Below are 26,355 nucleotides of genomic sequence, written 5' to 3' on the forward strand. Positions count from 1 at the left end.
ATTGGCTAAAAAAAGTCTTGCTTTTTGTGTCCTCATAATGTGCTGTCAATTCTTCCGTAAAAATTGCCCAAGTGATAATTTGTTTACGAGAGCAAAGCCATTGATACCATACAAACTGATTTGGTTCCAAATATAAAGTTGCAATACGTACCTTTTGTGTGTTTTGCACATTATTGAGATCGAAAAATTGCTCCATCTGTAATATCCATGTTGCAGGATCCTTGCCATCAAACTTCCTCATATCGATTTTTGGAATATGGTGGGCCTTTGATCCAACATTAGAGTCTATGGAATCATGATTAACATTTCTTTTGTTCTCATCGTGAGTTTCCTTTACTACCTTTTCACCATTAGTGACCATTTCTTGTAGCAACTTATTCAAATTTATCTTCAATTCTTCCATCTTATCATTCATGCCATCCATTTTAGTGTCCATGGAATTCATCTTAGCGTCCATGCCTTTCTTTAAAAAATCCATATTAGCTTTTACACCTTTCTTTAAACCATCCATCTTAGCTTCTACATCTTTCTTTAAACCATCCATCTTAGATTCTGTTACTTTTTGTGCAAGTGACACTTGTTGCACTTGGTCTCGTAATTTTGATATATCATGTTGCATTTCTTCCTCTTCTTCATGAGTCATGCTAGAGCTTTCAGGTTGCTTACTAGGTGTTTGCATTTTCTTTCCTTGGGGCATCAATTACCGATAATAATGCTTTACTATGCCCTTTGAATTCCTTCAAACTAAATTTTCAAACCAAGCTTATGCAAAAATTAAAAAAAAAAAAACTACACACCTTTTTTCACTTTGTAGGAGCTTGATATTGAATCTGATGTATCTCTGTAATTTCGGATCATCCAGTTCTGAAATTGTGACCTGTAGTAGCCCTCTGCGTCCTCTTTCCAATGCCAACCGTTTGATCCAAATTGGATTCTCCAAGGAAGACTTATGCACAATCTCCCAAGATGACCTAATTATAGACCTTTCCAGAAGAGCGAACTTGTATGAAGTGCCATGTGTCATTATTTCGACCTTTGGCTCTAAAAAATATATACAAGAAACTATAGTCCGTCCTCTTTCTGTACCTTCTTACAAAATTTCAATTTGATGCTCAGAGAGAATGTTATGTCAATTTTCCCCAGGTCACCTGTTTGGAATGTAATTTAGGAGTCTGCAAAAAATACCAACTTCCTCAAATCATATCTCCGCAAATATAGCGCAAAAAAACTCTTAAATTTGGACCCGAGGTTCAGTGTGATTTCGTCTCAAATGGGTTTTTTTTCTTCTGAAACGTCGCAGAAAAAAAAGTTATAGTGAAGAATGCCACGATGACCTATTTGGAGCAGCAAAACCCTAGAATCCAAAGCTCTGATACCAAATTTTATGAAACCAGCTCACAAAAAGATAGAAAATATAGTTGAACGCCTTAGAATTCAACCTCTTCAAGGGGGTAACCTCCTTTACATTACACAAAAGAAAAATTCTTGGATGATTCAAATGACAAAACATCCTTTCTATATATAGGAATCTAAGGGGTCATAATATAACCAAGCTGACCTAACAATAATAATATAAAGGCACAAAAATAACAATAGATGGATTCTATGGGGCACAGTAATAACAATATGGGGACAATAGGGGCAAAACAATATTAATAAGGGATACAACTACAATATTAATGGGGGCATCACTAGTATTATAGGGACCTAACATAATTAGATTTTACTATGATCCTAAGTTAAATAGAGTGTCAATCTTTGTCTTCTTGACTTGCATCTTTATATGGAAGAGTTTGTTCTTTTTATTCTCTTCCTATTGCTTAAGGGCACTCAGATTCGCCTTCTCTGGCACTGATGTACAAACAATATTCTCATCCAAATCCAAGTTTTTTTTTACCTAATTACTTGAATATATGGCCATGCAATTTTTCTTCTTATTATCTTTCCCTTTGTTCTTCGAGTTGAGCTATGAATGCAACCTTCAACTCTTCTCCTCTCTGTGACCATAAATGTTATAGTAGTTGCAGTGATTGTTGAGATTTTTGCTTTGGTATGTTGTATTTGTTGAGTTTTTTTCCTTCCCCCTTTCCGCTTCTTCTTCCCCTCTTTGCAAGCTTCTTGGCCCTTTTTCCTACTTTGACTCATGTGATTGCCCTTTCTTTCAGCTTACATTTTCTAGGTATTTTGCATGTATACAAGCCACGTCCACCAATATGAGCCTTAATAACATCACTTGCTTCCACAAAGGGCTATGTAAACCCCCCCAATAATTGAGGATTACATATGGGTTCTTTGTGTTGGAAAATGTAACTAGGTTCAATCTTCATAATTATCATTATACTTATGTCATTATATATTTCATGTAAAAATAAAAATAAGAAAACTAATTTTATTTTTCAAGCATGGATTTCATGCTCAAGTCAAATTGTTATTCAGGTCAAGCATGGATTTCATGCTCAAGTCAAATTGTTATTAAGGTCAAGCATGTTCTTCATGCTTATAGGGTTTATTAAGTAAAAATAATATTTTTCATGATTCAATTCATTGTATTGGAGTCAAGTCCCGTTTGGAATTTTGAAAGAAGCAAGAGAAAGAATTTTATTTGAGTCAAATTTGTCAGTTTTGTCCCCACAAGACCAATTTGTCCCTGCCTAGACAAGTCATCCCTGGAAGGGACCCATTAGACCTCCTGGATGTGTATATATATAGTGTAGTTTTACTTCATTTGAAGACCATCAAGCAAGTTCGATTTTTGTGCCGAAGAGAGAAAACCAACGAAGAAGTCAAGAAGAAGATCTAAAGTCAAAGGAGAGATGGCAAGGGTCAAAGAAGAAAGAATTTTTTCCACATGTGTGAAAATATGCCCTATTTTATGTGACACGTGCGAATTTGTAGGGGGGAATTGTAGACTTGATTGTAGGGACCAAAAATTTGTTGCAGGTGCCAAAAATCAAAAGTTTGACCATATTTGGAAGGTTTTAACTATTGTTGACTTAAGTTGACTTTGACTTGTGGGAAGAACTTGGAAGGAGGGATGACCTGGATCTTGTGGTAGGTATTGGTCTTGGATTTCTCAGTTTGAACTAATTCTATAAGAAGAGAATATTTAGCTGGGTTTTTCCCTAGCTGGAGCCTATATCTTGTGTTCATTGTTTTTTTATGATCTTCATGGTTTATGGTTTTGGTAATTTTTTGATGAAAAAAACATAATAAAAGTAATAATAAGCCAACATATATTCATAATCAAATATCAAGTAAAAATAAATCAACCCTAATTCTTTCCCTAGTGATTTCTCAACATGGTATCATAGCTAAGGTGACGAGAAGGCAACTTGAATATCACTCTTGATGGCATAAGTGGAAGATATTTATCAAAGATAATTTGGAGGACATAAGGAAGGGCTTAAGGAAGAATATGCATCATTCATATTGAAGGAAGACTACTGCATCATCTATACATCTCTCTCTCTCTATTATTGAATCATATTGGCTACTCAACATCATTTTGAAGAAAATCATCTCCCTCTCTTGGAAGCTCCTTATTCGTCACTCATTTTGGAAGGAATTTCTATATAAGTCATCACTCAAGAAGCATAAATTTTTTTTAAAGATCATCTACATTTTTGGAATCATCATTCAAGCTATTTGAAATTACTATTGTTCCAACCATCCTAGATTCTTTGAAGTCTCTTATAAATCTTGGAAGCATCAACACATTTGAAGACATCATCATCAACAATAACCCTCTTTAGAAAAGTAAGTAATATATTGTTCTCTATGTATCAATCTTAAAATCAAATGACTTCATTTTGTATGGAAGGCAATAAGCTCAATGGCTCAGCGAACTTTCAAGCATTGAATAAGAGAATAGATTTAGTGCTCATATAAAATGAAATCCTGGACCACGTTCTAGGAAAAGTTACAAAACCAAAAAAGGATAAAACTCAAGAATGGGCTAAATACAATGAAGGATAAGTTGGAATTCAAAGGATTCTTATTGAATCCACCAAGGATCATCTCATCCCCTTTGTTGTAGATTTTGGCACATCTAAAGCTATCTATGACAAGTTTGTAAAACTTTATGCAGTCAGAAAATATATTTGAGGAATCGAATTTACAAAACAAGGTTATTGAAGGACGAAGAATTGGCCTCATGCCTCATAAATATCTCACAATTGAAGGATCAACTACAAGAGCTTGGAAAAGTCCTTTCCGATTTTGAATTAACTACTTTTGTACTCAATGATTTACCTTTAGACGGGAGTAGTTTTGTGACAAGCATCTATTCAAGGAAGTATACTCCAAACTTCGATGAGTTGTGGGCTTTGTGTATTCTATAAGAGACAATGTTGAAGGCCAAAGATGACGCCGAACCCAATGAAAATTCACAAGCATTTGCTACTAGATTGAATAAGAAGAATGGAAAGTTTAGAAGGTTTAAACTTCATCGAAAGTATAATAATAACAACAACAATCAACCACATGGAAGACAATATATGTCCAAAGTACAATGCTTTGGGTGCATTGAATATGGACACTTTAAAAGAGATTATTCCAAGGATCCTCAAAAAAAGAAGAAAAATAAGAGGAATGAGAGGAGTGGATCTCAAATTGCTGAAGAAAATAAGGAACCTAAAATGAAGTCGAAGAATGAAGATCCTAAGGATCTCTATTATTGAATAACTCCACCACTACCAGGTTTACTAACAGTTTATTTTCTCTTTTATTAGAAGATGGCAGTTAGAGTAGCATATGTTGTTACATTTGTAGAAGAATATTGGTTTTTGGGAATTATGGCATCATGGAAAGAAGCATATAGCATTGGAAGGATATGTGTCAGTTTCATCTCATTGGTAGAATTCATCTAGCAAAGCAAGGATAGAATAATTTGGACCATTTAGCACTTCACAGCACATGCAGCTACTTCTTAGCATCATGTTGTTGTAGAAATAGTATTCTAACATAAAAGGATCGCAAGGATCCCTAACAGTGACAAATTATCATTGTGAGAAGTTTCTTCTGTATCTGGAAGAATCATAGTAACATGGCAGGAGTATATTCCACTAGAAGATTATGGAAGAAATATCACAAGCAATCTAAAAGATTGAAAGTATATGGATATTCGAGAAGCATCATGAAGACATATTTGGAGCATTTATCATGTTAGAGAAGGAATATCATCTTAAAAGAAAGTAGTTCATTCAAAAAGGGAAGTTGACTAGATGACAGTTTGAAAGGAAGAGGTATGCACATATTTAGAGAAGAGCTCTTCATTGGAAAGTATGATCATGTCTTCAAAAAATATTGTACAAAGAGTTGGATGCAAAAATATAATTGGAAGCATGAGCATGGTATTTCATGGTTAGATTGGAAGATACAATTGTTTTTTAAAAGACAACATGGATTGAGAGGACAACACTGGAAATATGTTAAAAGAATATATGATAGAAATGTGTACACCATAAAGGCATAAAAGGAAGCAAGTCACGAGATAGCCTCCTATGTTGGATTTGATGATGAGGAAGTTCACTTTCCTAGATAGACAGAGGGAGCCATGATTAAGCTCTATATTGATTGGTTTAACAAAGATACTTTTGATGATGAAGATAATATAAATGATGAATGATGGAAATTGATATGAAAGGTTGATGGCAAGAACCCTATCACGAAGATAAATTGAGAAAGAGTTTGGTTGCACAACATCCAATAAGGTTGAAGCTCAAATATGATGATATCATGATGCAAGAAAAAGAGACCTTGAAGCTACTTCTAATATCTCCACGAAAGAATAAAGTAGTTGATGATTGAGATTATCTAATGATTGTGATGATGTCTCCCTAGTTGAGAGGGGGCTAATATCTACTCTTGGTTTGAGAGGGAATGAGGATTACCTTCCTGATTGAGAGGGAGTGATGTGGGACACCATATTCTCCAAGTTTCATGCACTGGACTATGAATAACAGTCGTAAGTCTATGGAAGGAACTAGTAGGGATAATGGAGGATTGGATAAGCATCTGGGACCAATACTCCTTGAGGATTTGGAATCAAAGATAGGTAGTAGTATCATGGATCGATACTCTTTGAGGATTTGATAGGGTATCACAGATAACAGTAGTAAAAAAGGATTGATATTCTTTGAGGATTGGGAATCCCATATAAGAAAATTCATATAAGGACATACATGGTGAACATTCATATGGGGTATGTGCCTTGAAGAGGTTGTGGTGTTAGCGTCCATTTGTATTCCTCCTAGAATTGCGCTCTAATCTAGTGGAGACTTAGAGCTCATTAGTCAAGGCCTTACTATATTGCAATTTGACAATGTTGGCTATGATGTTGATGCTTAAAGATGGCTTATCAATCTGACTCTTTGATGAAAATATTTCAATTTGAGAGTATCCATGTATTGGTTTTGTAAATATGAATACCTCCCTAATTAAGAGGGAGTGTTGGAAAATGTAGCTAGGTGCGGTATTCATAATTATCATTGTACTTATGTCATTATATATTTCATGTAAAAAGAAAATAGAAGAATTTTATTTTTCAAACACGGGTTTCATGCTCAAGTCAAATTGTTATTTAGGTCAAGCATGTTCTTCATACTTCTAGGTTTTATTAAGTCAAAATAATATTTTCCATGATTCAATTAATTGTATTGGATTCAAGTCCCAATTGGAATTTTGAAAGAAGCAAGAGAAAGAATTTTATATGAGTCAAAATTGTCAATTTTGTCCCCACAAGACCAAGTCAACCCTGCTTGGACAAGTCGGCCCTAGAAGGGACCCATTCAACCTCTTGGATGTGTATATATACAATGTAGTTCGACCTCATTTGAATACCTTCAAGCAAGTTCATTTTTTGCACCAAGGAGAGAAAACCAACAAAGAAGTCAAGAAGAAGAGCTAAATCCAAAGGAGAGAGAGCGAGGGACAAAGGAATAATTTCTACCACACGTACGAAAATATGTCCTAGTTCCTATCACACATGTGAAGTTGTAGGAGTTACAGGGGACAAAAATTGCAGACCTAATTACAAGGGTCGAAAATCAAAATTTTGACCAGATTTGGAAGGCTTTGACTATTCTTAACTTGAATTAACTTTGACGTGTTGGAAGAACTTGGAAGGATGGTTGACATGGGTCTTGTGGGAGGTCTTGGTACTAGATTTTGAATCTTGGATTTCTCACTTTGATTTGATTTTATAAGAGAATATTTGACTAGGTTTTCCCCCTTGTGGGATTTTGCCCTGCTTTGGAGCCTATATCTTGTATACATTGTCTTTTTGTGATCTTTATGGTTTATGGCTTTGGTAATTGTTTGATGAAAAGAACATAATATAAGTAATAATAAACCAACATATATTCACAAGCAACTATCAAGTAAAGAGAAATCAATCCTAATTATTTCCCTAGTGATTTCTCAACTCTTTGGGAAGATACTGGGCATTATGTCCATCTTTCTAAGTTATATGGTGTACTTTTGTACACTCTACCCTTATCTCTACCTAAGTAATTCCACTACATCCAATATTCCTCTACATACTTGATGGCGTAAAATTTTGAGATACTCCTACTTAGTCACCGAAGGATCTCCCTCCAACCTCAAGGTTTCTATGTGGCTTTCCCACCAGGTCAAGTCATGGCCCTCTAATTTTAGTCGATTAAATGAAATCTTCTATTCTTCCTCTATATGATGAACATTAAAATAAACTTCTAATTGTTACAACAAATGATTTAAATTCTAAGTGTCAATTTCATCTTGATATGTCTTAATATTAACTTTCACTTCCATTTTGAATAGGAACTATTAGTGGTTCATGACACTCGAACTAGGTTGATCCTTTTTGAGTTCTTTCTTCGACTCCTCCAATTCTTTCCAATCTGTCAATTTCCCCTTTTAAACTACCATGGGTATTCCCACTGGATAGTTCATCACAATAGATATACTAAAATATATTAAAAAAATATGAAATCCACAATATGATGATTTATTTTTCCTTTAATTTATGGATATGATAATTACTGTTTATTGTGTATTATGAACTATTTTTCCTTAAATTTATGGATCTTAAATTCAACTCAAAGGTGAGGCTTTCTTTCTCTAAATGAAAATGGATGCAAGTACAATGAAGTGAGACAGTGGTCGATGGGAAACCTAGCTTTAATACCAATATGATATGTAAATAACCATGGCTTTTCCACTGCAAATACTAAAATATATTAGAAAATATGAAATCCACAGTATGATGGTTTAATTCTCCTTAAATTTATGGATTTGATGCAAGTACAAATTGAGACATGTGGTCGATGGGCTGCTATAGTGCACAAACCCTCTCTATTTGCTTGTTCATTATCCACTTTTGCTACTGTACTCATCTATTAAACAAAATGCCCTCAAACAAAATGGAACCCCTTTTCCTCATAGTGGCCCAACTATAACATAGGTTGATAACCTACTAGCGGTTAGGTTTGACTCCCACTCTTAACTAGAGTTGCAATATTTACTTATCCAAATCCTTCATCATGTTCATGTAGCTTAGCTAGCTCAAGGTCCAACTTAATCCACACCAAATAAATCAAAGTTGGGTGATTGTAATTAAAGATACCCAACTCAATATCAAAATCAATGTTACAAATCTTGAAATTTTCTTGTTAATACCATATGCTCTCTTGTACATATTACCCATCATAAATACCAAGATGATTGATCATTCCAAAAACTAAGATTTTCATATGCCAAGATCACTCACCCATCCAAAAATCAAGATATGTAGATTCCAAGTTAAATGGCCCTTCTAAAAGCTAGGTAATGATGCACTTTTTGCTTTTAATATTTTTGTCTAGGTAATGATTCACTTTTTTCTTTTAATATTTTTGTATTTTTATCTATTGCTTTATGCTTTTCTTTTTATCTATGGATTTATCTTGGTAATCAAATTAGTGCTACCTAATGTAAAATATTTTAGTGAGCATTGATTTTATGAAGGGAAAGTTTATTAGTAGTGTTAATACTAATAAAATAAATCATAACTTTGAATCAAATCTCATAAATTTTCTTACATTCCTATTGAGTGGGCCTAATGGTTAAGAGTGGTGTTTTCTTAGATTCCTATGTTATGTTGCATTACATCTATGTATTGGGTGGATCTATTGGTTAAGAGCTCATCTTAAGTCATTCGTTAGAATTGAAAGAGGGTAGAATATGTATGTCTTCATAGACATTAGTAATCAAAGGTAGAGATGGTTACCTTGTTCCACAAACAAGGGGATCATACACCAACCAAATATGCATTCTTGAATCACTCTACACTTGCATTTCCATATTTATGTACAATAATATTTTTTGTACAATTTCATTATTGCAATTCAATTGGGGCTTTATCCTGGAAATGATAAGCCCTTATGTCATGAGCTCAAACAAATTACTAGATTTGCTCGTGGAATTCAAATCTCTAATAAATTATTGCAATTCAATTGGGGTTTAACCTGAAAATGCTAAACCCTTATTTCATGAGCTCAAACAAACTGCTAACATGCTAATAAACTATTGATAACAACCTCCCTGAACTTGAAACAAACTCTTCCTCACAATAACCAATACAATAACAAGCTGCAAACTTCCCATATCTGCAATTATACATTAAATTATAGAGATAAAAAAACTATAGTTAATATTACAACTTCAATCATTCCAACCATTATAAATAAAAAATAAAAAAATGAATACTTTAATAGAAAGAAATAAAAAATACAAAAATCTATTGAACAATACCTATCACTTTAATTCAAAGCCGTGGGTTTTATTTCATTTTGAGACAATTTACTTAGCACTCTAAATACACACAAATCACAAAGCAGTCGAAAGGAGTAACCATCACTGTAATTCGAAGCCAACATCTAAAAATGATCAAACATGAAGACCTAACACGGCAAGGTTTTAACATTAACTTCAACATTCCCCACAATCTCAAAGGCCACCATGCAGATGCAAGACAAGATGGAGGGTTGATTCCTTCTGAATGTTATAATCAACGAGGGTTCGGCCATCCTCCAGCTGCTTGCCGGCAAAAATGAGCCTCTACTGATCAGGAGGAATACCTTCCTCGTCTTGAATCTTAGCCTTCACGTTATCAATCGTATCAGAGCTATCCACTTCAAGAGTGATGGTCTTGCCTGTCAACGTCTTCACAAATATCTGCATACCACCACGGAGGCGAAGGACAAGATGTAGTGCAGACTCCTTTTGAATGTTGTAGTCGGCCAGAGTCCTCCCATCTTCAAGTTGCTTCCCTGCAAAGATCAATCTCTGCTGATATGGGGGAATCCGCTCCTTGTCCTGAATCTTGACCTTCACATTATCAATGGTGTCTGAACTCTCAACTTCGAGCGTGATTTTCTTGCCGGTCAGGGTTTTAAAAAAGATCTGCATCCCTCCTCTGAGAAGGAGAACAAGGTGAAGAGTTGATCCCATCTGGATGTTGTAATCAGCGAGAGTGCGTCCATCCTCTAGCTGTTTTCCAGCAAATATCAGCCTCCGCTGATCGGGTGGAATCCCTTCCTTGTCTTGAATTCTAGCCTTGACATTGTCAATTGTATCAGAGCTTTCAACCTCTAGAGTGATTGTCTTGCCAGTCAGGGTTTTGACAAAGATCTGCATCCCTCCCCTGATGAAGAGTCGATTCCTTCTGGATGTTGTAATTGGCGAGAGTGCGTCAGTCCTCGAGCTGTTTTCCAGCAAAGATCAGCCTCTGCTGATTGGGTGGAATCCCTTCCTTGTCATGAATTTTAGCCTTGACATTGTCAATTGTGTCAGAGCTTTCGACTTCTAGAGTGATGGTCTTGCTAGTGAGGGTTTTGACAAAGATCTGCATTCCCCCTCTAAGACGAAGGACAAGGTGAAGAGTGGATTCCTTATGAATGTTATAATCTGTGAGGGTTCGACCATCCTCAAGTTGTTTGCCATAGTATGTGACACATGGAGAATACAGTGTCCACCCTCACTCCCTCTCAATGAGGGAGGAGATATCCACAAGCCCAAGCTTGTCTCACAAATACTCAAGCTTCGTGTTAGGAAGAGACTTAATCAATATATCTACTACATATTCGTCAGTGGAGATGTATTGTAGTTTCTCGACTCCTATTTGCATCACATCATAACAAGCTTCAACCTCCCCGGTTTTCTCACAATCTTCATATTGAATCCAACGTGTCATCAAGTAGTTCATCAAACAGCTTATGGAGCCAAACTTCTTCATAATACTTTACGTCTTCTTCCTTCGTATTGCAACAAAGTTCAACTTCATTTTCTTCCAAGAAATCATACCAATTCCAACCATCATTAGTATCTCTATCAGCATCATCTCAATCAATGTGCTCTTGAACTAAATATATCAAGGAACCATTTAGTTGTTGGTACAATGATGTATTAACCATATCAATATTCTTCAACTTCTTACTAAAGGGTATTGTCATAGATTTGTCATTTTTCCTTTTGATTACAAGCTTCTCTAGGTTTTTTGTCAAGGTTCAATTAGTATAGTATCCATCTAAGATCTTGCAAATCCTTCTTTCCATCTAAGGTAGGAAAACTTCTTTTATTAAGCCTCATTTTTCTCATGTTGCCATCTAATTGACTTCTTTGATGCATACTTAAAACTACTTTCTCCTTGTCTATTAAGATTTAGAAAAATCTTTGCACTTTTCTATGTTCTTCCAATTCTTCCATCTGTTAGTCAAGCGTAGATAGATATTATCTTGACCTGCAAACTTTATTAGAATATTAAAGAACAAAAAGAAAAAGTGCATAGACAAAATAACAACATTAATAATCAAATAAAGGAGGTGCATATTACTTATCTCTTTGAGGAGAGTCAACTCCTTCTTAATATTGGTTTCATCAGCCTTATCCTCACATTAGTATGATGTCATTGCTTTCATCTTCAAGAGATAGGTTTTCTTTTTACAACAGAAACAACTAGTTAGGGTTTTTTTTTGTTCCTAGGGTTTTCTAAATCAATCCTTTACTAGGTTTTAAAAACCCTAGATTCTCTAAAATATTCAAGATTTGCCATTTAAAATTGCAAACTCTATAAGCATACTAGACAGTTAGCTACAAAACCCTAGAGATTTTATTATCAAACTTTCTATGAGATGGAGATCATTTCATTTATTGATCACAAAAACCTAGTGTTCATATGCAAGGAAAGAATCTGAATGCTACCATATCAATTAAGTCACAATTTCAAATGTATCTCTACAAACCCTTTTATAGTACGACATTATCTTTCAAAACATCATTAGCTTACTCTTTATGTAAATTCGTAGATGTGACTATACCATGAGTTAGAAGACTTGGTATCATGTGCAATATGATTGACATATGTTATATGGTGCAAGTGAACATAATTTATACATGCCTCCTCAAGTTTACCTTATTCATCCTTGCAAATATCAGATCCTTTAACATTTCTTCAGTTTTCATGTACCAACTTTCTCCAACAAAGGTGCCACAATCCTTTAACCATTGTACTAGAATACGAACCACAAAAATTTCTTTGGGTTGTTTACTTTTTCTTGGTTTCTTTCAAACTTCATAGATAGGTCAGCTTCATTTATGGGATTAGTCCTTATTTTATGTATAGGATGGAAGTTACGGTTGCTTCATAAACCTTCATATATCTACTCATAGTTCTTCTAGTCTCGACCTTCAAGATGTCATAGGTCTATCTTTAGATCACAATGGACATTAAATGTTTGCACATGTCTTAAACTTATGTCCTTTGCATATAAACTTTGTTCATCGATATGAAAAACTCTGTAACATCCCTCATATCATATCATATAACCACATAATTATGTACCTCAGGACTTCGTATATAAATATATAACATAGTGCCTTACATGATGTCATAGAATTCACATTCTTTCATAGAGAAATAACTTCAGATCTCATCTTTACTTCTGATTTTTCTTCACAAATTTCTTTGAACAACTTGTTTCAAATGTGTGCGGATTAATGTGCTCCAATCACAATAGATTCTTCTCTTCATGGTCCTTTATGTTCCTCAGAAAATTTTCACATTTCTCATAACTATATAATTTCATACATTTCATAATTCATAGAGACATATTGATTCCAGAGAGATATATTGATTTGTTGTCTTTTTCTTTCTTCATATCCTTGTAGCCTTGTCTTCTTCAAAGAGTGAGTAATTTTGTTTTCTATGTTCAGCCTTCAAGAATGAGTAGCCTTGACCTCAATTTCAGATTAGATGTATTTGTGTTGATAGCTTTAATTGAATAAATTGTCTTTTCCATAAGCGAGTGAATGCTTCTCCACAAGATTTCAAAAGGATAAAGCTTGCATCTACAGTAGTTAAGGAGTTCGAATACCTGATTAGTAGTTCAAATGCCAAATTTGTCCTCCATTAATAGGCCAAATTTTTATCACACCTCTATTAATAGGTCTAGTCATAAGATGTCGCATTACTATCTATAGATGCCACATTCACTATGATAGAATGCCTTATATTTCATACTATAAATAGTGTCATAGTAAACTCAAATAATCCATAAGTATGATGCCTTAATAAGCTTAGATGTCACAAAACAATGTCAGAGATTCGTATTGTTCTTGGTCTTCCTTTCTTGCTTGAGTGAGGGTATTCAAATCTTTCCTTTTCTATTCTTCGGCCTTCTTTATACTTTGTATAGACAACTTAGTATGTGTTAACAGTGATGGAAACCACTAACATACATAGGGTCTCCCCAATATGAAGTCCCAACTAGACCTCATACCATTTGGAGTAGGAGCCCCATCCAGGAAATGGGCCTGACTACCTTATTCTTAATGATCTTCCTTAGTTGAAATAAACAACATAAGAGAGTATGCATATACTTTCGAGATGAGGAAGTAAGTTGTCCATGTGAAGTATTCAATTGCAAAGTGTATAAAGGGTATTTCATGAAAAGTAAAGGGAAATGGAGTCTTTAGGAGAAAAGTAATAGTACTATCCTAATATAGACAAACACATATATCTAAAAGAATCATTAACTTTCTTCTGAAATTGTTCACAAATAAATAATGATTGTGAAAACAAGAGACACACAATTCAAATATGCACACTAAAGCTAATGAAATAGTTCATTTTCATTAGTATCTATAAACATAAACATACACCGCAAACAATGAAAGAATAGTCTTACAACATTCACGATATATGCATGAAAGTGCATTGGCTCTTAGAGATTCAAATCATTAAGTGAAAGTCCCGAGATACATCATTACACTGATACATCACTAGCTCTAATAGTGGAATGCTAAGCCACCACTTGTTCCTCAACAGGAAGATCTTCCCTCATATGCCTAGCTTGAGAAGCCAAGGTGAAAATTACGTTACTTGAGTTATGAGGGTGTATTTATAAAAAATAAGGTGACTTAGTTTATTTATAACAAATCAGGTGACTATCCACCTCCCTTGTGACACTTGGCCTCCCTCATGACTCTTGAGTTCCCATGTGAATTTTGAACTTCTATGTGACCTCTGAGCTTCTACAAAACTCTAGGACTTTTTGGTGACTTTTCACATTCCATGTGTGACCCTTCAGCTTCCACACATTTTACATTTTCTCATTTTTAAAAATACAAAATTACATTCCACAAATTGTAGCAAAATACATGGACAACATAAGACTTTTGTGGTGACACGTTAAGAAGCCACGATTTAGCAAGTGTGACATAAAACTTCATTATAGTGTATCAATGCCAAGTTCTTCTCTTTGTTTCTATTTCTTCAACTCTTCATGAAATATCTTGCTTGTACTTCATCTTCACTCTCCAAAGGGTCTGGTTATAATATCAGAGTCTTCCAAGGTCTTCTTGACTTTTCATCTATCTATCGTAGTTCACAGTTCTTCTATATCTTTGTATGATGATCTCTTGGTGCTTTGTCTCCTCAAGTGTATTATTGTAACCACTCCTTGATGATACCTAGAACATCATCTTTCCATGCTAGGATGATAACACCTACAAATGAAGTTCACTCATGACAAGACAATATTAGTCCCAAAATCACCTAGTCTACCTTATTTCTCATGCAACATGTTGATTTTGATGGGACAATGTACACGAGTTTAGGACAGAGTCCTTCTTAGGTGCTGTGTGCATGATCAAGAGGAAAGGAGTGGTGGAATGGGCATTGTGACTATGCAGGGCACAGTGGTTGAGGGAGAGGCAACTCAATTATTTTGCATTGGGAAATTTCAGGAGGAAGGGAGGCATGCTTGGGCACTGTGACTGCGTAATGTGAAGTGGTTGAGGGAAAGGCTCAAAGTATTGTGTAGTTGAGCACTGCAAGGGTCCAAAATAGGCTCCACTTTCCACTATGATTACATAGTGCACAGGCAAAGGAAGGGTTGATCATAATTGCGCATTGGGCAAGTGAAACCAGCAAGACTGAGTGACTGAGCACTACAGTTTCTCAATGCAAAGTTGAAGGAGGTTGTCCTCTAAGATTGTGCAGTTCCAGGAGGTAAGGGCTTAAACATTGTAGCTTAGAAATGCACATTACATAGTAGCTAGAGGCTAAACATTGGTCGTTGATTAAGCAGGTTGGAAGGACAGAGAAAACTCCCAAAATGACTAAGTGTGAGATCATTGAGATAGGAAGGTAAAAGTAAAAGCATATAACAAGTCGTTCACATGATCACACACACATAAATGATCAAGCACATGACAAGAAGGCACACAATACTCAAAACCAACATGTATTCATTGAACCAACAATAAGACGACACTTATCTCCAAGTGCGACACTTAATGTATACCTTTACGACACAAGTGTCAACTACAAAGAGAAAGTGTACAATACCTTGGGAATGTGTCCAATGCATGTCCTTATGATAGATAGGATCCATCAATGCAAGATATTGCATTTTAGATTCCTCTTAAAGGTGTGCCAAAACTGCCTTTCACAAAGGACGACACTTCCCCTAACAAAAGAAGACACTTTGGATTCCTTTAAAGAGGGACTTGAACACATAGAGAATAAGTATTAGATCACTTTAACAACTTAAAACGAGAGTTCACATGACCAAAGGGAGGCTCCAAAATTTTAAGGTAGGAAAAATTTGGAGGGTGTTGTAGCAGCGACAACACTTGGCGATTAACTGAAAGAACCCCAACTTCTTTGATCGACTCTAACTTTATGCACAAGTTCTAGCCTTTCAAAAAGCATTGATTCTCCCCACTTATCCTAGTTATAGGTTTAGTCTCTCTTATTCCATTTCTCGGCTCAAACACATTTATAAGGCTTGATATGTCTCAATTTTTTCTATTGGGGAGAAGGATAGTATATATCTGCGAGTTTAAGATTATCAAAGTTTTAGTTCTATCTTTGGTGTTTCTCCACTACTAGTAGGTCTGTTAGGCACCCTGACGGAATCACTTTAAGGAAAGACAAGCATTGCTTCACTTTCATCGAGCCTATTTAATAACTCAATTAATTTTCTTGCTTCACCTCTCTGTGCAGGATTCCTTTCTCTTCTTTCACCCCTTACTTTGTTTTCAATATGCTCATTAGAATTTATCAGCGTTTATATCATCATGGTGGAAGAGGGATCCAAAATTATTTTATAAGCAAGAGAGATTGATCCTTTTGCAGAGACTCTTGTATATGTCTGAAATTGATGTGCTCACTTTTAGTTTTGTCCTTTCCCTTCTCTACTCGATTGGATCAGCAAGCGAAAACACCATTAAATTATAATACCAAGTCAAGGAATGGAGATGCTAAAATAGATGCAGGAATCATTGGTTATGCTTAAATATTTTCATTTTGAATGAATCATATTTACCATTCAAACATCATTGACCTTAAAGATATTAAATCCAGGCAAAGAAGAGGGACTAAAGCTAACCAAGTTTTATTGAGTGTCACAATGCCCTTTAAAACTTTCACCACATTTGTCAAAACCATACAAGACACTTCCACACAAGATCTTATTTATGTACACTAATAAGAATAAAGTTAAGAAATAAAAGTTAGGATGTTACACGAATAAAACAAGAATGAAAAATAGACAAGCAAAAAAATATACACATAGGAAAAAACACAACCCTCGGTTGCTACTGAAAGTAACGTTTGAGGTCTTGGCCATTAACGGGAATAGAATCAATCTTCCCATTTCAATGCTAGGTTTCCCACACTAATCTCCTTGTTCCTCGTAGATTTCTTTTCAAACCATCATTTGATACAACTTTGGTGCAAGATAATTTTTCTTTTGTCTTACACCTTTCTTCCTCTAATTTTAGAAGGGTGTCTATCTTGCTCTGAATAACAAGACATGGTTTACCTCAAGATTCTTGAGAAAGTTGTAAGGTCGGGAGGTATAAGTTTAGAGGAAGGATAACTTATTTTCCATACACAAGGAAGTAAGGGGAGGTCTTCATATAAGGCTTACGGGTAAAATGGTCAGCTTATAAAGCATTCACCAATGCATTATGCCAGTTCCTTTGCTCAGAGTAAACTATTTTCTTGATGATGTAAATTAAATTCTTGTTTGTAGATTCAACTAAATTGTTTCCCTGAGGGTAGTAGTTAGATGAGTGTTTAAAACAATGCCATTATCCAATGGAGAGTCATAATTTTTTAATGACGAAAAGTATGTTGCATTTTAAAATACAAGTAATGTAGGAATGTCAAACCTGGTAATGATTGCTTAATAAAGTGAATACCTTCCTACTCATTCACTTTCCATAATGGAATTGTTTCAGCCCACCGAGTAAAGTAATATGTAGTGATAAATATATATCGGTGTTTCTTTGATGAATGAGGAAAAATATCTCCAATTACATCTAACCCCCATTGTTGAAATGGATCTTCAATGACAATGGGTTGCAATGGGGCGATTGACTTCTTATCGCTACCAGCACATCTTTGACATACAGGACACTTATGGGCATGGGTGTGTGAATCCTTAAATAGTGTATGCCAATAATAACCAACCTACATTCCTTTGTGATCTGTAGTGTCGCCTATGTAGTGCCCACCAGCTAGCCCTTCATGAAGGTCCTTCAATACCCTTTGTGAATTTAGTGATTCCAAGCATCTAAGTAGGACACCATTGTGATGCTTTTGAAAAAACACACCATGAACAAGTTTATAAGATAAATCTTTGACATGAATCACCCTCTTTTGTTTCATTGATAAGTGCGAGGGTAGGGTGCCTTGCTCTAGATACTATCATACATCAATGTACCAAGAAGTGGTTGTGTTTTTAGGGGTAACTTGTTTGATGTTGTACATTTAAATTTCTTGTTCCCATCTAGAAGAATCCTCTTCTAGCATATTTATTGCTTCTTCTACAATCTGACAAAGACTATGGCCTTTAATTGTATGAACTAACTTGAATTCTAGATAATATTCTTGAAATCTAGTCATCTAGTTCTCCCTCCTCTCACCCAACTCTTGTTTCATAAAGAGTTATGTAACCTATGGATGAGGCAAAAAGATGATAACATGAATTTTCAAGAGGTATCACTCGAATTGCTTCACCACCTTGTAAATTACATAGGCTTGTTTATCTATGGTCAGATAATTCAATTTTGGTCCTTGTAGGCTAGCACTCATAAACGATATTTGTTGCTCACTTCCTTTATCATCTTTTTGAGTGAGAACAGTTGCAATGGATGTATAAAAAGGAAAGGTGTAAAAAAATAAATATCTATTGAAGTCTGGACTATAAAACACTAGGGCATTGACAATTGCTTGTTTAATACAGGAAAAAGCATATTTCTCCCTCCGATACCATTTGTATATTACATCCTTATTGATCATCTCTTGCAAAGGTTTAACAATCTAAGCATAATTAGAGATGAATTTTCAAAGAAAATTAATTTTCCCCAAGAAGGATTGCATGGATTTCTTGTTCATGGGAAAGGGAATTTGAGCAATAGTTTTGACCCGTTGCAGGTCCACTTTAATCCCGCTCTTAGCTATGATGTGTCCCAAAAGGATTCTCTCGGACACTCCGATGACTATTTTCTTAGGATTTAATGATATACCATATTTTTTACACCGGTCAAAGATTTGCTTTAGATGACGCAAGTACTTTGATCTCTTCTTTGAAAACATTGTGACGTCATCAAAGTAAATGACCACACTCTGGATGATCAACCCTTGAAATGTTATTTCCATAGACCATTGAATGGTAGCACCAACATTTATGAGTTCAAACGACATTTTCCTAAATGTGAAGGTACCCCATTTAGTCTTGAAAGTTGTTTTTAATCTATCGGGTTCCACTACTAGAAATTGGTTGTATCTAGAAAATTCGTCCAATAGCGAGAACATCTCTGACCTAGATACCGTTTGGAGTATCTACTCCATAGATGGCACATGATAATAATCCTTATCAAAAGTATGGTTCAAGTTGCGAAAATATACACATAATCATATTTCTCCATACTTATTTCTGACTGGAACCAAATTAGAGACCCGGATAGAATGACAAACATTAAAGATGATCATTGCATCTAGAAACTTCCTTATCTCTTTTTGAATAAGGGGTTCAAGGGTAGGATGAACTTTTCTCAACTTTTACTGAAATGGATTTACCACTTCCTTCATGTGCATCATAAGTTTTAAATCATCATATGTCCATGTGAATACATCTCGATATTGTTTGAAAAGACAAACAAAATCTTGTCGTTCCTAGGGAGAGAAACATGTACCAAGGTTCACATACTTTGGATCTTCCTTGGTGCCCAAGCTAACTTGTTCATGCAACAATTTGGAACTTTCAATCTTTGTGTTGATTGGTCCCCTGAAGCGGATCTGTAGGTCATAAAGCTTCTTGAATGATACCACACCCCTAGGCATGGGGTTCTCTTTATGCACTTGATTTGTTTCATGTAAATCCATTTCGTGCTCATCTCCATCGATCGTCGCATCTTTAAGCACGCTAGCATTAGCCATGAAATCCAGTATTTGTTGGTCATCATTAAATATGCATAAATTAGTAACATTGTCAAGAATGGATGGCTTATAAATAATCTCAATAGAAAAACCATCTCTAAGTGGCGATAACATAGTAGTTGCATTAGCTAAGGTGTTTGTGGCTGCATTGTGAATCCTAGGAACAAAATTAATATCAAATGCTTGAAAGAAAGATATAAGACGCCATACCTCTTGCTAGTAATTTTTAAGATAAGGTGACACATAGTGAATAGTGTTTCATACCTAACGTGTAACAATCTTTGAGTCGCATATTACCTTCAACACTTTTACTTTGAGGTTTATGGCTTTCTTTAGTCCCAATATGAGTGCTTCGTATTCTGCAATGTTATTTTTGCAATCGAACTCCAATTGACATGATATAAGATACTTGTTCTTTTGAGGGTCAATCAGAATGCAACCAACTCCAGAACCCTCCTGTGTTTTCGAACCATCAAAATACAAAGTCCAAATATTAGTAGCGGTTGGGTTAATTTCTACACTAGTACTATTTGCATCTATATTACAGAATTCATTTGCACCAATTGGATTACAAGGAAGGAGTTCCAACTGTGTATCTGGTGGTATAGGGGATGGTTGCACAAGATAACATCCATGATCAACTTCTAAAAAATGATTTCTGAATATTACGTATGCAAAGCTAATGGCTCATTATGTGCTTTAAGCGTCGTAACGATATTCTTCATAAAAGGTTCACTTTCAACTCGAATATGATTATTCTTGCCCTTATAACGAAGCAACGTGCTAGACCAAACTCTACTTAGGCACAATACATAGGCTTCCAGAATGTCCACGATAACAATATTAATACATTAGTGAACCCTATGATAAAAAGATAAATGAATTATAACATTATTCAGTTCAGCAATTGTCTATACTGATGATCTATCTAATTGTATGATTTTAGCTACAGTATTTTCCCATTTCGCGTTGATTTTATTTGCAATAGATAAAGGCATAACATTTGTAGATGCACCAGAATCAACAAGGCAATTATGGACATTATAATTGAAAATTTCAAAAGTTAAGAGAAAATGGGGGCAATTAGATCTAGAATTTACATTTGTGGCATTAACTATTGATTTGAAGGTAGTGGGAGACATACTGAATGAGGCTTGAGAAGCAGAAATTGTCCTACCTAATGGAGGCTGAGATGAAAAATTTTGGATGATCAACTCATGTATTTCTTCATGTCTTCAAGAATTCTATAATAGATGTATTCATCTTTAGCAGGATGTGTTGAAGTGGTAGGTGGTGAAAATTTGTTAAATACCTCAGGAGTGATGGACTTGTTCTTATTATTCTCGAAAGTGTTTTTTTAGGCTGAGCACTTCCAGATTTGGTTTGAATGTTCTGAACATGATTACTCATCGGTACAAAAAATCTCAACGATTTCATCCTTACATCTTCCTCAAGCATTAGTACTTTCTCCTCAAATTGTATTTCTTAGTATGTTGACCTTTGGATTGCTTAGTATGTTGTTAAGGAGGAGCTTCACCCGATGGGGCTCACTAGCACATTGTTGATCGCTATTCAAAATAAGATCAAACATGAAAATTAAATCATCGACACTTGTATTTTCTTTTTTCGAGGCGGTTTAATCATTCTCTTGATTCTACTGTGAATTCTCTTCTACTCACAAACTTTCTATGACATTGGCAACCACAACATTCATGTAATGTTTTGAGTGTGTGCTTTTTTTTTTCAGAATGTGCTTCTTGATGAAATGTACAATAATTTTCCATGCCCAAGTTTTCAACGTTAAATACAACATTAGAGCTTTGTGCAGACTTAGTTGGTTGTTTGTTGTTCATCTTAAAATACAGTTAAAAGGACTTATTATTGTTAGATGCCTCACTTGACTTCATTTTTAGTTTAGATACTTCATTGGTTAACAACTTCAAGGACTTAGTCAAGCTTTCCATGTCAAAAGGATCTTTCTCTTTAGTTTTAATGGAAGAGGTTGAAGACTTTTTACCAATGTCTTTGGAGTCCTTTGAACCTTCCTGATCAACAATGACTCCTATAGATATTAAGTCCTTTTCTACAACAATTTCTTCTGCAAAGTTAAGAGCCAATGTTTCCTTTTTAGCTCTCTTCGCAAAAATAGAAATGTTAGTGAGTAAGGCATCAGTGTAATAATCCTTATTAATTGAATCATGAGGTTGCACATTAGTGGGGAACTTGTTCAAAATTCAAGTAAATCTTTGATTAAAATCCCATAACTTATGTTTACCCCCGACCTTAATTTTGTTGAGTTCATTAAGTAACATGGCAAGAGTTTTATCACCCACAAATTTTTATAAGAACAACTGTTTAAACTCCCTCAAATTATGGATTGAATTCATTGGAATGTTATGGTACCAAATTGATGCTCTACCTTCAAGATTATATGGAAATCATCTACAATAAAACCAGAATAACATACCTCTAACATTATTATATGCAAGTAGAAGTCATCAATGTGATCTTCAACCTTCACTTTTTTGTCTGGATCATACTTTGTAAGCAACTTTCCCGAATGTTTGGGTAAGCAATGAAGGTTACTCAAAAGAGCAAGAGGCCCTTGGGATATCCAATCCAATGGGACATCATCCATGTCTTTATTTTCCTCCTCCTATTCTCTCTTTTACTCTGAAGACTCTTCATCTTCACTATTCGGATTTTTGTTATCGTTCGGTTGTTCATTATCCCTCAGTTGTTCATTATCTTAAAAATGAAAGTCCTCTCCATCTCCCTCCAAATTTTCCCCAAGGGTGGTAGTAACCAATTATTCCATTGAAGAAACTAAAACACCACGATGGGTTGTCTCTTTCTTTGATTACTTATGAGAAATAATAGATGCAACAGGGAGCAATCCAAGAGCTCTAGAAAATTGACGAGTGATAGGCCAAATCCTCTGGAGTTTCTTGTAATTAAATATGTAAGCACACTCCGGACCTTGGTGAGATGACTCTTATTTCTCAGATATATGAGTTGGAGTTGGGCTCAGAAAATTGCTACCTTGAACAAAAGGTTCTTTATGTGAATGTGTTGACTTATCAACCATAAAAAGGTTTCCCTCCTAGCGCCATCATGTTGACGGTGTTGAAAACTACATACATACATGAGGGTCTCCCCATTATGAAGTCCCAACTAGATATCACATTGTTTGGACTAGGATCCCCATCTAAGAAATGGGACCAACTGCCATATTCTTAATTATTTTCCTTGGTTGCAATAAACAACATAAGAGAGTATGCATATATTTTCAAGATGAGCAAGTAAGTTAGCCTTGTGAAGTATTCAATTGCAAAGTGTATAAAGTTTCTTTCACGGAAAGGAAAGGGAAAGTGAGTCTTTAGGAGAAAAGTAATAGTACTATCATAATAATGACACACACATATATCTAAAAGAATCATTAATTTTCTTGTGAAATAGTTCACAAAGAAACAACGATCGTGAAAACAAGAGACACACAATTCAAAGATGCACACTAAATCCAATGAAATAGTTCATTTTCATTAGTATTTATAAACATACACCACAAACAATGAAATAATAGTCTTATAACATTCACAATATATGCATGAAATTGTGCAAGATTTGAGAGCTTCAAATCATTAAGTGAAAGTCCCAAGATACATCATTACAATGATACATCACTAGCTCCAATAGTGGAATGTTAAGCTACTACTTGCTCCTCAAAAGGATGATCTAGCTTGAGAATCCAAGTTGAAAATTCCTTTTCTTGAGCTATGAGGGTGTATTTATAACTAATTAGGTGACTCTCCACCTCCCTTGTGACTCTTGACCTCCCTCATGACTCTTGAGTTCCCATGTGAATTTTGAACTTCTATGTGACCTTTGAGCTTTTACATGACTCTAGGACTCTCTAGTGACTTTTCACATTCCATGATTGACCCTTCGACTTCCAGACCTTTTACATTTTCTCATTTTTTAAAATACAAAACATCATTCCACAGATTGTGGCAAATACATGGACAACATAAGACTTTTGTGGTGACACTTTGAGAAGCCATGATTTGGCGACTATGAGATAAAACTTCATTGTAGTGTATCAATGCCAAGTTCTTATATTTGTTGTTATGTCTTCAACTCTTCATGAAAGATATTTATTGTACTTCATATTCACCCTCCAAAGGGTTTGCTTATAATATCATAGTCTTCCAAGGTCTTCTTGAGTTGTCATATATATGTCGCAGTCTAAAGTTCTTCTATCTCTTTGTATGATGATTTCTTGCTGCTTTGTCTCCTCAAGTGTATTCTTCCAGCCTATCCTTGATGATCCCTTGAACATAATCTTTCCATGCTAGGATGATATTACCTAGAAATGAAGTTCAATCATCACAAGAAAATATCAGTCCTCAAATCACCTAGTCTACCTTGTTTCTCATGAAAAATGTTGATTGTGATGGGACAGTGTGCAAGGGTTGAGGAGAGAGGCCTTCTTGGGCATAGTGTGCAGGATCAAGAGACAATGAGTGATGGACTGGAAACTGTGATTGTGCAATGTGTAGTGGTTGAGGGAGAGGCAAGTCAAGGGTTACACATTGGGCAAGTCCAAGAGGTAGGGAGGCATGTTTGGGCACTGTGACTGCATAATGCATAAGGGTTGAGAGAGAGGCTCAAAGGATTGCGCAGTTGAGCACTGCAAGGGTCTATAAGCGGATTCATTTTCCACTATGATTGCGAAATGAATGGGGAAAGGAATATATTATTAGAATTGTGCATTAGGCAAGTGCAGCAAGCAAAACTGGGTGATTAAGCACTGCAGTTTCTCAATGCGCAGTTGAAGCTAGATTTCCTCTAGGATAGCACAGTGCACAGTTCCAGGAGGCAAGGGATTCAACATTGTGGCTTAGGAATTCATAATGCATAGTATTTGCAGACTAAAGGTTGGTCATATTGAGCAAGTTTTGAGGATAGAGAAAACTCCAAAAATGACTAAGTGTGAGATTAGTGAGACAGGAAGGTACAAGTAAAAGTATATAACAAGTCTTGAACATGATCACGCATGCATAAAAAATCAACCACATGAAAAGAAGATACACAGTACAAGTAACATGTATTCATTGAAATGACAACAATATGACACTTATCTCTCCAAATGCAAGACTTAATATTACCTTTATGACACAAGTGTTGACTACAAAGAGAAAGTGCGCAATACCTTGGGAATGTGTCCAATGCATGTCCCTATGATAGATAGGGTCCATTAATGCAAGAGAATGCATTTTAGTTGCCTCTTAAAGGTGTCCCAAAACTGCCTTTCACAGAGGAAAACACTTCCCCTAACAAAAGACAACACTTTGGATTCTTTTAAAGAGGGACTTGAAAACTTAGAGAACAAGTATTAGATCAATTTAACAACTTAAAATGACAATTCACATGAATAAATGGAGGCTCCAAAATTTCAAAGAAGGAAAAATATGGAGGGTGTTGTAGTAGCGACAATGGGATGATATGTGTTTCTTACTCTAATTGAGGGATGTGAATATATATGGTCTTCTTCAAGTCATTCTTCACTAAGTTTAGAGACCATTCCACGGGATTCCACAAAGATAAACTTGTTACTTGGATTTTTCACAATGATTCAACTTCAAACTTGTTTCATTGACCCTTCATTCTTTCATAGGGATCTATTTCTTCGATGGTTCTCATTCCTTTACCTTTATTGAAAAAATAAAGATCGAAAGGCTGAGGAAGCAATGTATTAAGAATGTTGAACTTGATCCAACTCTTACTCATTTCATTTGGAATGGGCTAGACACTATTCAATATCAAATAATACAAGGCGACTGTGAAGATATTGCTAAACTCATACCTAAAAGGGAGTATGCCCTAGTTATTGCAGATATTCCCCATGGTTTCAATATTCCAAACATTGACTATGATAGTGACCCTTATACTTATCAAGCTCTTACTAAAGTGGTTGCGGGATTTTTAGAAGTCACGTCATCACCATTATGGAGATTTGTGACGTTTCATTCAGATACACAATTGGAAATGATATTGTCAAGCTTCAAAGGGAAAACAAATTCAAGGATGCAGCTTACATGGTAAGACGTTTAAAATGTATATTTGATTAATGTTGAAAAATTCATTTATGTACAAGTTGATTGAACTTTTACTATTTCATGTTACAAGCAAAAGTCAAATCTTCTTAACCGTGAAGATCAAGTATTTATAAATGATTGTGATTTCATTCATATTGATAGTTAGGCAAAAGATGATAGCTATATGTCTATGATTTTTAATCGGGTAGACGGAAAGAGTCATAGCCAAATACTGACTTATGATATTGTTATGAGAAAACTAACATATGAAGACAAAGAAACAAA

The 26,355-nt window shown here is 35.2% G+C and overlaps 1 pseudogene; it reads right to left on the reverse strand.

The window, feature by feature from the left end:
• Positions 1-9,966: 9,966 nt before the first annotated feature.
• LOC149214268 (uncharacterized) overlaps positions 9,967-26,355 on the reverse strand; it is a 56,664-nt pseudogene continuing 40,275 nt past the window's right edge.

The sequence above is a fragment of the Pinus tabuliformis genome, chromosome 1_1 (assembly GCF_031772625.1).
Source record: "Pinus tabuliformis cultivar Carrire ecotype Pingquan chromosome 1_1, CPIR1, whole genome shotgun sequence".
Classification (NCBI taxonomy): Eukaryota; Viridiplantae; Streptophyta; class Pinopsida; order Pinales; family Pinaceae; genus Pinus; species Pinus tabuliformis.